The sequence below is a fragment of the Lissotriton vulgaris genome, chromosome 12 (genome assembly GCF_964263255.1).
Source record: "Lissotriton vulgaris chromosome 12, aLisVul1.2, whole genome shotgun sequence".
Taxonomy (NCBI): domain Eukaryota; kingdom Metazoa; phylum Chordata; class Amphibia; order Caudata; family Salamandridae; genus Lissotriton; species Lissotriton vulgaris.
Genome location: NC_141700.1, coordinates 686424484 through 686437116, shown reverse-complemented (window position 1 = coordinate 686437116; position 12633 = coordinate 686424484). Strand labels below are relative to the sequence as shown.

The following is a 12633-nucleotide window of genomic DNA, read 5'->3' as shown; positions in this document are numbered from 1 at the left end:
ACTCGGTCTGTCAGGGTAGTGGAGGCCATTACGTAAGCCACCCTGATGAACGAAACACCGCCATATTTAGAGGTCATTGCAGGCCCAGAGGTGTTCTCTGTAACTTCAGAGGAACCTCCATCATGGCAGTTCCACTGAAGGTACCAAAAGGTTAGTGGAGAGTTGCATGCAATTTTGTCAGCCATCCACCAAATGCTTTGTCTTTCAAAAAGAAACTCCCATGGTGGAAGATTGAAGAGATAACTAATGCCTCCCACTCAGCTTTTGCCCTGGGCCATTACAGATATAAGAATATATAAGAAGGTTAGCCTTAAATAGGGCAGATGGTGCAATGCCATTACTGCCAATAAGGCCAACGGAAAGAACCAACAGGAATCCTGAGAGTTTGCCTGACTCTAAATAGTAAACACAAGGAGATGATGGACGGAGAGCTGAAACTTTTCAGACACTCACCGCAGTCACAGTTCTGGGTTGAATCCATCATTGTTCTTTAGCTCACTTCGCCACCCCAGTTCAGACATAACTATAAGCATATCAGTATTGAACCTGTGTCTCATGGGAACATTCCAGATCTAACTGCCAAGCCATATCTTCCCTGGACATGAAACAAGCATCCTGTGACCGGTTTCGGGGTATCACCCCTCAACCAGAATAATCAGTAATCAATGCGGTTACCGTACCCCTCAGCACCAAACCTCAGCGCCGTGATATCCTACCTAGGATGATTGTTAGCGCTTTATAAATAAATTAAATACAAATACAATACAATAATACAATACAGCCAGGCTAGCTTGAATCTAGTGGCAAAGTGAGCAAAGTACCCACGTCTGGGCAGACCCTGAAAACTTGAGGGGAAATAAGCAAACACAAGCAGATGATGGACTGAGCGCTGAAACTCACCCCAGTCACAGATATGGGTTGAATCCATCATTGTTCCTTAACTCACTTTGCCACCCAGTTTAGACATAGCTGTATGCAAATCAGCCTTGACCCTGTGCCTCATGGGAACAGTCCAGACCGAACTGCCTAGCCATGTCTTCCCTGGACCAGACATAAGCATCCTGGGACCATTGGGTGCAGGGTCAAGACTGATTTGCATATGACTGGGTTCAAACTGGATTGGCATGGGGAGCAAAAAAAACACTGGATTTAGCCCCAGATCTATGTATTGGGGTGAATGTATGACATTGTTCTGCATTCAGTCCATCAATTTTTTACATTTGACTCTAAATAGGGCAGGTGGACTGACAGTCTGTTGGATAGGGTACTCTGTCATGTTTGGGATTACTCTGGCTGCCTAAGTTTAAATTGGGCACCGTTTTTACATGGTAGTAGATGATGAGGTAGTTGTCTACACTGGATTTTTGTTTAGTTTCTCTTTCTTAAGGACTGTTTCAATTTGCCCCAATCCACTTCAATAAAATGACCTACCTAAGTCCTACCAGTGTTCTACCAGTTAACTACTGATTCCCAGTGGGAAACACAACAGTCTTGGTCTCAGGACCTCCTACAAGGCTTCCTTCACACAATGTTGCAGGCTCACCAAAGCAGACCACAGATCCAATATTCCTTAATTACAGAGCTAAAGAAACCCATCCATTAAAGTAGCTATGCAAGCCGGAGAGTAGGAAGGCACTATATAGGTATACCCCAACAGCCAAAGCCCTTTGTCATGTACGTCTTCAGACGGCCTAGTTATGGGGTCAATAGCTGGGAATTTGAGGCCCAAACCTGAAATTACAAAGTGGTATGGTAGGCTCCAGATTGCAGAGAACTGTTGCCTCAAACACTAGGGCTGGCTGTAAGTGTTACACATGGCATGGAGCATCTTAGGAGCTATGTTGACACTTTCATTTTTTGTATGTGGTCTCTGAATCTACAAGCAGGTTCTTCTTAGTCAAGTAAACTGTCTGATTAGCCCTGCTATGTTTAGTCCAAATTGGACAGTTGAGTAGCAAGGAAAGGGTTCCTCCAAAGAAAAATTAGCCCACACACCCATCTTCTCTTTGGCTACAATATTAAGCTTAGGGTCTAATTACACAGAGTAGTCACTTCATAGCAAGCATCAAACACACATATGTGACACATATGCGACATTTCAAACACTCCTTGGTAGATTATGCATAGACCTGACATCTTAGGCTACAGAGGGAACAGTAAATGATTTTAGAACTGCGCATGTTTGCAAACTGGGTCAAGCTTGTTGTAGAGCAACATGCCGAGGTTGCTAATTTTGGCCTAAAATATTATACTTAGAGCCATTGTGGATGCAATAACTGGGATTTAGAATAGTGATTATATACTTGCCTTACAATATAGTGACAGGTCAATGGAGTGAATGCAATATTATTCTCATGTGATGTATAGTGTTCGACCACCTATAACAAAGATAAACATTTGTGCAAAACTGAATTTTTATTTTTTGTTAAAAATGTGCCTGTTGGACAATCTAGTACAATATACGCATGATTCACAATGGGGAAATAGCTGGAATTTTAATTACATATATATTGCACTAAAGTCTCTCATTCAAAACAAAACCTAATGGATGATATTTTGTTGTCAACAATACTAGTGTAATTGTTCATTTTAAGATGCCATGGTACTTTATCTGACTTTGCAGGTCTGCTGTAGCATTGCAGTAACAGTACTACGTCCCTTGAGGTGGCTCAATATAAAGATAAGATGAGATTAGCCTTGGGTTGTGGATCAAGTTTTATTATTGTCTTCAGATTACTTGCAAGACTACGAATCTCAAAGAAAACTGTGCTTGTTATTGTGTGTATCCCCAAGGCCTTATAAAATCTTTAGATATGAAGAGTGTGTTACCTTTGTTTGGAAATGGATCAAGTGGATTTAAAGATAATTCTGAAATGTTATTCTTTTAAATTGGTATCGAGTGCTCCCAGATCAGAATCCACCCCCGCCAAATGTTACAAGCAGACATCTGTGTTGAAATGGTTGTTGCTACTAGCATTCTGTGGTGATTGGGTCCCTGCTGCTGTTTAGGAACTTACCAAGTATATAGTGCGTGCTGCTGATTTTTATTTTTTTCATGTAAAATGTACCGTTATTAAAAAAAAAAAAACTTTAAAGACGTATCTCGTATATTAATGCACCAGCTAAAGAAGGGGAATCCCGACATTTCCAACCAATAAGATTTGCAATAGATTTAGGAATTGGAGTCAACGACAGTGACTCTGAATTGAATGGTAACAAAAGTTGATCTTGTTCTTGACGTCACGCATATGTGTATAGATCCAGGGTGAACAAGCAGTAGTCAGTCAGTGCACCATCCACAATTTGCTCCTGTCAACCAGTAAAGGTATGTCCAACACACCTTTTTAACCTGGTTTCCTAACTGTACCTTTTCTTGTTCAAGCTGAGGAAGTTTCTATACTGGGCATGCCCTCTTGTCATTTCCTGATTACTGCCTCAGGAAGCCAAAAAACCAGCACAAGGCATCTAATTCATTTGGTTTCATGGCACTCAGGGTAGTTGCCGGTGGATGGTGGGGAACCAAAACTCAGGAACAACACATTTACTGAACTATTTAATAGTTCTATCGATGGCAGGAAGAGTCATGGGTTAACGGTAGAAACCCTTGGATAAAAACCTGATGTATTGCTGTTCACTCAATGCAGTTCCGCGACGAATTAAGCGTCCCCGTGTTGGACAGTTCAATGGAGTGGTGTTCCATGATGCAATACATCCTGCTCTTCAGCAGTGAGTGCCATCAAAACTATTTGTGGATACAACAGAAGAAGCAGATTTGACTGTAAGCCTGGAATTTGTTCCTCAGCTCAGATGTACTTTTATTACTGCCTTTGTAAGAATTAAAATCAAAATTGGCCTTGGAAGATTTTAAACCTGGGAGCATGTCTTTCGATGTTCATACTATTTGTCAATGTAAAATCATTTTAATTAAATTCAATGGCTTTTCCTGGTTCTGCTCGGGGTAGATATATTCGCCTGTTTACTGATGCAAGCGGGGCAATCAGAGTGCTCTGTTCTGTATCTGGTCTGGCACACCGCCCAAATATGAGAGACAGTGGTTAAGAAGTGCTATGCAGGGCTCCATTTGACAGGGAGCTAGTTCTTTGGGATTTGGCACTGTTCCATGTGGTGGATTCGGATAGGTCTGTGGCCCAATGGAGGGAAGATGGTTGTAAGTGGGGGACTTGTATCCAAGTGAGGTTTTTCTCTCTTTCCCGGAAGTGCACATCCTACACTATACTAACTGGAACACATGGCACAGGAGGTATGGAGTGGTCATCTTGCGGACACCAGACTTCTCAGGTGTTGGGCAGCCTGCTATAGAGTGTTGAGGCAGACATCTGATCACTATTCTACAGGATATGATGCAGCCTCCCTATAAGACCCGGCAGGCATAGGAGACTAAGATGGGAGAGCCCAATACAGATGCGGATTGGGTGCGTGCATGTGAATTGGCGAGGACAGTCTCCTGTAATAACAGATTTAAACTGCTATACTTTTACTCTCTGCATCACACCTATGTTATCCACTTCCAGCTTAACAGGATAGCTCCTGCTAAAGCGGCAAAGTGTGCTAGCTGAAGCCTGGTGGGTGCAATTTCTTACATCTTGCCTGAGTGTGTACTGCTGTGCAGAGGTTCTGGATGGAAGTGTTTCCCTAAGTTTGAAGTGTCTACAGGCCACACACTCCCCTTTACTCCCGGGCACCTGCCTGTTGGATCTGGTGGTGTCGCCCAAGAGACATAAGATCCCTTTTAAGATTTTCAATCTCGCACTCTTCCAAGTTAAGCATCTGGTGGCCATAGGGTGGCTGGGATACCGGGCACCGCAGGTATCATTCTGGATTAGAGATGTTCTTGAGTGAGTGGTAATGGTAGAGCATCACTTGTGCCTGTCTCATACACATGACTGGGCTGCTGATGCTGACCTGGGGGTTGCTACTGGATAGGTTCAATGGTGGTGAAGACTCATACTCTGACCCTGGATACGGGGACGGGAGGTGAAACTGTGGGTTTTGTATGGGAGTCATGGCTGCTAGGTGTGGTTTTGGTCTTTATTTGCTAGTCTAGCTCTATGTCTTGGTATATGTAATGCTGTATGTTTTCTTCCTTGTCCTCATGATATTCCACTCTACGAAGACTTGAAATACTTATAATTGGAGAATTATATACTGCTTACTTATGTTGTGCAACCTATGAAGCTGAATTTCTTTCTTGCACTGTTGTTGGATACACAAAAAACTAGTAAAGCAAAGCTTTTAAAAAAACGAGAAAAGGAAATTGGGAACCCCTTGCTCTTCAGCAGTGAGTGCCATCAAGACTATTTGTAGATACAACAGAAGAAGCTGATTTGACTCTAAGCCCGGAATTTGTTCCTCAGTTCAGATGTACTTTTATTACTGACCTTGTAAGAATTAAAATCAAAATTAGCCTTGGAAGGTTTAAAACCCGGGATCTACACGTCTTTGATGTTCATACTATTTGTCAATGTAAAATAATTTTAATTAAATTCAATGTCTGTGAGGAGGAGGTGAATTGCACCACCAGATTTCAGATTCCAGTGCCCCAGGAAGCCACATCTCACAGCTCCATTTCTTTTCCCGCTCTACCAACTTTTCCTACGTTTCCCACTCTGCCCACTTCCCACCTGCAAAGCGCCCCTCCCTAAGAACTATTTAAAGAAGGGTGCAGTGCAGCCACGTGGTCAGGTGTGTGACAGGTGCCCCAAAGGCAAGCACATTTGAGCCTGTTCGGGCCTGGACCCTGTCCACACCAAGAAACCCAGTAACGCCAGGCAGATTCATAACACTTGTGTGTAGAGGGAGCCCAAGACTGGGATAAGAAGAACAATGCATCCAATGGAACACCTGGCAATTGCCAACGTCACCTGAAAGTCACCATGCCATGAGGCACAATTACCCTCGAGTCTTCAACCCAATCTTCCACCACACAATCATCATTTGACTATGACATATCGGAATCACAAATGATACGCTCAAATGGATGGCATCCTTTCTCACGAGACGCACTCAGAGAATACATCTCCCTCCTACAGCTCTCAACCCAAGTGCACCATCTGCAGCATCCCACAAGGTTCTTCTCTCAGTCCTACCCTCTTCAGCATCTACATGATACCCCTCAACCAGCTCATCCTCTCACTCTCAGTGGACCCCACCACCACAAAGACCAACTTCCACAACTGTATGAAGAACGTCTCAGCCTGGATGAAGAACAACTGCCTGAAGCTCAACGCAGACAAAACTGAGGTGCTGCTCTTCATCAGACACACCTACTTCTGGAAAGACTCCTTGTGGCCACCAGAACTTGGACCCACCCCCACTCCGAAAGACCATGCCCGCAACCTTTGCATCATCCTGGACTACGAACTCTCCATGAAATTCCAGGTCTCCTCAGCCTGCTTTGACACTCTCTGCATGCTCTACAAAGCCTTCAAGTTGCTCCCCATCAGCACCAGGAGAACCGTGATGCAGACACTCATCACCAGCAGACTAGATTACAGCAATGCACTCTATGCAGGCACCACCACCAAATTCAAGAGAAGACTCCAGTTAAACCAGAACTCAGCAGCCAGACTCATCCTTGACCTGCCAAAGAGGACCCACAACTCCTGGCATCTGAAAGAACTCCATTGGCTTCCCATTCAGAAGAGATGTCAATTCAAGCTCCACACCTACAAAGTCCCCCATAATCAAGGACTCGCCTACATGAACTGCTGCCTGAACTTCTACTTACCTCCCAGGAACCTCCACTCATCTCACCCTTGCACCACAACCACACATGCAAAGCAGCTGCACTGAAGGACGCTCCTTCTCCCACCTAACTGCAAAGTCTTGGAACAACATTCCCCTCCACCTCTGTACTTCATTCTTGCTGACCCACCTCACGAAGGGACTCAGAACCTGGCTTATTAACTGACACTACAGCATAGTGCCTGGATACCCTCTAGGGTGAGAAGCAGCGCTTTAGAAATATAGCTTGATTGATTGAAAGGAAAAGGCAAAAAAATGCTAATAGGGGAGAATTGATAAAATTAACAATGCCTATTAATGAGAGTAGGAAAAAAATGCCAATGGGGATCAGAGACAATTGATTTGAATTGCTTTTGATGTGGATAGTAGTGTACATTATATTATTGTAAAGTACTGCATAAACACAAGTCCTATTCTCTACACCGTTCACCAATGTTAGAAATTGGGTCTTTGGTTGGCGGAGGTTTGCATCCTGTCCAAGTAGGAACCACAATCCTGGTCAGGGTAAGTCAGATACACAACCTAAATTAAGCTGTGTTCACCCTCTGTTAGCTTGGCAGAGAGCAATCATCCCTAATTTACGAAGCAATGTGTGAAGTATTTGTGCAACACTAAATACATTAACTCAGTGAAAACACCACAGAAAGGCTCCACATAAGTGTAGAAAAATAAATAATATTTATCTGAGTAGAACAAGACCAAAATTAAAAATACCAATGAGTAGAACTCGAGCTATGAATTTTTAAAGATTAAATCCCAAAACAGTATTTAGAAGTCAATAGTGCGAAAAGTTTTTTTTAGGTCACGCTAGACTGGGGTGAATCCAAAGTTCAGGCTGACTGCAATGGAGCGCAGGCCACACAGGGCCCACGGAAAAAGTACCTTTAATGGAGCAAGCCTCAGCTTCAAAGACGTGATGTGTCGGTTCTGATTCATGCATTCGGGTCTATGCATCGAAGACGAGCCTCACAGCAACGTCTTCAGATCAGCGCTGCGTCTTCATCAAACCTCACAGTTCTGCATCATTGTTGAACCTCTCAGTCGGGACATGCGATGATATCGAATCGGCACTGCGTTAGCATTGGAGGGCACTGCATTGGTTATGATTGGCACAACGGCATCACTGCATCCATTTTTAAGCAACAACAGCTGCAGAACCCACTTCTCAGGCCCAAGACTAGAGGGGCACTCAGGCAAGGGAGGACTCACAGATGGCAGAGACCAGCAGATGAAGCAGTATAGAAGGATGTGTTGGATGGCCCTGATTCTTCAAGAACAGGGTGCAAGCCAGCAAGCCCTTGGAGAATCTTGGGTTCAAGAATGTAGAGAGCTGGTCCAGTCCTTCTCACTCTTGCAAAGTGGCAATTCCTTCTTCAGCACAGCATCTCTTCTTCCAGGCAGAATGTCCTTGGTTCCAGCAAAGATCTGATTTGGTAGTGTCAGGGGTCCAGTATTTATACCCAAATGTGTGTTTGAAGTGGGGGAGAATGCAAAGATGCATTTGAAGATCACAAGGTTCCTGCCTTTCCTGCCCTGGCTCCAGTCACGCTATAGGGGGCTATGCAATTCTTTGTTTGGGGTCAGTCTTAGCCCTATTCAGGTGCAAGTGTCACCTCCTACTTCCCAATATACCTAAGGAAAGCCCGTCACTCTGGGGATGGGCCATCAGGATGCAACTGTCACACCACAGCTCCCTTTGTGTGTGACTGTCTAGAGGGGTGCACAAAGCCCAACTGTCACTCAATCCAGACACAGAATGTTTAAAGTGAGAAAATGCTAACTTTCACAGACAAAAAAACCTTTTAAGACTTACAATTTAAAATCTGACTCACCTAAAGTTGTGATGTTAAATTGTGAGTGCAGAGACACCAAACACCAAAACAATATATTTTCTTAATTGGTAATTACACTTAAAAGATGATTTAATGCAATCCCAATGATAACCTGTGGGAGAGATAGACTTTGCAGTACTGAAAAACGAATTTAGCAGTTTTCACTACCAGTACAATTTAAATACACTGCACCATGCCCATAGGGATGTCTATGCCGATCTTTGATTTGATTTATATCTAATAAGACGGAGGGTTTGGGCCTGGCAAGTAGGTTAACATGCCAGGTCGAATTGCCAGTTTAAAACTACACACAGAGGCGCTGCAGTGGCAGGCCTGAGCCAGGTTTAAAGGATTACTTAGGTGGGTGGCACAATCAGTGCTGCATACCCACTAGTAGCTGTTAATTTACATGCCCTGGGCACATATTGTTCATTTCACAAGGGACTTATAAGTAAACTAAATAGGTGCGTTGTGAGTGAGCCAATGTTACCATGTTTGAGTTTCAGAGCATATGCCCTATAGCACTGGTTAGCCCAGAATCCTAAAGCCAACAAAAACGAATTCAGCAAAAAGGGGATGAGGGAGGCAAAGGGTTTAGGGGTGACCCTGCAGAAAGGGTCACGTCCAACAGTCAGCACTTTTATCCTCACTTGCATCCATCCAGTAATGCTCTATGGGCTACAGTGCGTGGGCGTCATCTTCAGAGGTATTCGTTGAGCTTGAAATATGTCACAAAATCTATGGATTTCTAGTATGTAGGGATGTGGATTACTGATCCAGGCTGTATTTTGTTATTATTTGCTCCCACAAATTAGATAGGACATACATTTTGGATCCAGCAGCAGTTATTAGGTCTGTTTAAGGATACTTTTGTTCTGGTGAGTGGATGCCCCATCTTCCTCCTATTGCTCTGCGCTGGCTCAATTAGCACTGGTGTTGATACCACAGCAGGTTTGCAGAGTTAACCGCCTATTGATGTTTTATGCCACAAGGGGGCGATTAGCAGGGAATATAATAGGCACAATGGTTATAACATGGACAGGATAGAATATGACAAGGTAATGTGAATATGATGAATAGTAATTGCAGTCCTCTCCCTCTGGGGAGGATAGACCAGTCACACATGCATGTGATTCTAATGCAGTAAAGTTAAAGCCACTTTGGCTTCAGTTAAAAAGAGAAAATGGTGAGCACTTGCATTGATTATAGCTGGTGGTGTCAGGGGACCCAAAAGACAATTACAACGCTTCCTAAAATACATTTACAATAGGAAACTAAGATTTGCCGAGTCTGCTCATGCTGTCCTAACAGGTGCATTTACAGAAGCATTAGTGCATTCAGCCTGCCCTAGTGAATCAAAGATATGGGGCCAGTTCCCTCAGATAGTCAAAAAGTATGTCTAATTCTCACAAGCTAGCTAGACCGCCTCACAAGGGCTATTTCAATGTATTATTAGATGTATGATCCCTCTCGGAAACAGAGAGGAATACGTTGTGTAAGGGCATACACACTATTTTAATGAAAGGTTTTGCAAATGGAGAGTATGTCAAAAGTGACCGAAGCACATTAAAATAGGATGTAACACATTGATCAAACTTTTACTCTAAACAACTAGGACCCAACCAGTGTGGGGGACAGTGATGGTATGTATTTCATAAGAGGATGTCCAAGCAGTACATTGGTGGTTCAAGCCACGAGGAATTTTAGCAATTTACGTTTAACCACAACCATGGCATCTCTATTTTCCTCTCAATATATATTTTAAATTTGGTAGTAATTTGTACTTAGACATTCACCTCTCCTGAAGTGTAGTGTGTTCTAGCACTCTTGGAGTAAAGAGACAAGGGTGCGTGGTTGATCTGGAACAGCTGGGTACATGGCTAGATCAGCACATACCATTGTGGACATTTACTATCTGCCATAAATGTACAGTTTTTATCTCATTAGGTCCTGTACACTATTGGCACTTTCGTGATTGGACTGGCAAGTGGCTGATCTCCATCTCCCAACCCAGCACAGGCCGTCTCCTTACAAAGTAGTGAAAGGACTGCGTTGGGAGGCTGTACATGTCTCACTTTTACCTTGGGGTTAGTAGTTTGAATTGCCATTCGCGTAGAATTTTTAGCATTGCTCGCACTACCGCAGCTAAATTGCAGCATGAGCAGTGTGAGCTGCATATTTTCTGCTCTTTGGCAGAACTCTGTGAAATCTCACTGAGTTTTTATGTCACTCTGTGAGTTTCACCCACCCCTAGCTGTGATGAACGGACCACTTAATAGGGATTAGCCATCCAGCCGAGGCACAGGAGGAACAGCTGGCAGAACAAATGGCAGCCATCATGCTACCTCTTTTGACTTCAAGAATGCTAAATCTTGTTGACAGGATCTTCTCCCACTCTTTCACAGGGTTCTCATAGTCTCTCTGGCTTCAGTTCCAGCAGGGGAGAAACAGTGTTTGGCCTCTGACAAATCTGATACCTCGTCTAAATGGAGGAATGGTTTAGGGAGACCCTCCTAATGGAAAAAGAGGGTGAACCATTTTGATATTATGTCTACTGGGAATTCACAGGTTAAGTGTCACAGGTCTTACCCTATGCTTGTTAGCATAGGGTAAGAGAAAAGACCAGAATCAATAGGAACAACTCTCCAAGCTATGAGTAGTATGCAAAGTAAGACTAGCATCTCATCATCACCTTTTCAGAACCCTTCTGTACATGGAAAGACAACAGCAGAAGACTGGGGGCTAGATGTAGGTAAATCTAATTTACAGATTTATAAATACCGAATTTTACCGATTCAGTATTTATGAATCGGTAAATTAGAAGGAGGCAGATGTAGGTAATTTTTTAAACACAAGTACCGAATCTGATTCGGTATTTACCGATTCGGTAAATACCGAATCGGTATTGCCCATTGATTCCTATGGGCCTTGAAGCCCATGGGAATCAATGGGCAATACTGATTCGGTATTTACCGAATCGGTAAATACCGAATCCTACAAAGGTGCAGGGGGTGTCACTTTGACACCCTCTAGCACCCCAAGTACAGGCTTGTGTGACATGTGGCACACATACATGCCCTAAGGGCATGTCTGTGTGTCACATGGCACAGGTGTGCATGCACACCTGAATTCGGTATTTTACTACACAATAGGATTGTGTGGTAAAAAACCGACTCTTAAGGGCCTGTGGCACTCTTAGGAGTGCCAGCTACATATGGATTTACCGATTCGGTAAATATACTGATTCGGTATTTTACCGAATCAGTATATTTACCGAATCGGTAAAATTACCGAATAGGCCCCCTACATCTCAAAAGCCAAATACCGGTCGGTAACGGCCGAAATCGGCCATTACCGACCGGTATTAGAGCTCCTGGTCCTACTGGTAAAAGAAGAACCAAACACCGCCCAACTCCTATTGGCACCCATGGACAGTATCTGCTCTCCAAGGGTCATGTGGCTGACCTCAAGTTTGATTGACTCATAACTCCACAAGGACCCAGATGAAAACTGAATACTGAACCTTGAAGGAGCTGTGCTGGAGAGTTTCCATGTGCTGGAAGCCTGGCCTAAGAACTTGAGGTCAAGAGGAGTGACAAGGATGAACATTCCCAGCAGGTGGCGAAAATGGAACGTGAGGCCTGAATTAGATCCTGACACTCGTGCTGCCACTCATCACTGTGTCAGAGGTCATCTTTTCCTCCATCCTGACCAGACCGCCATCCACCAAACTAAGAGATAAACCCCTGTGCAGTCATCTTTATGCATTGACAGCAGCTGCTTCTACTGCAGCTTTGTTGAAGGTACTAACGGTTTGCTGCATGACCACTGTCTTTTAAGCTGCTGCACGCAAAACCCTTGCCTTTTTCAGAAACAAAGTCCCAAAAGCAGGATTTTGTTTCTAAAAAGCAAAAAACGAATGGCTTCACACCCTGGTCGTTTTCTCGCAGGGTGTGGGTGTCATGTATTGTTTTTCTGTTTGTGACAACCAGGTTTAACCTCTAAACGGGGCAGGAGGACCGAATCCATAAAGAAG

At 43.8% G+C, this 12633-nt stretch overlaps 1 protein-coding gene across 1 annotated transcript in view; it reads left to right on the top strand.

Annotated features, from left to right (window-relative positions):
• Positions 1-12633, top strand: part of CDH13 (cadherin 13) — a 2285705-nt gene that overhangs the window by 1131223 nt on the left and 1141849 nt on the right. The gene's annotated exons all lie outside the window — the stretch shown is intronic.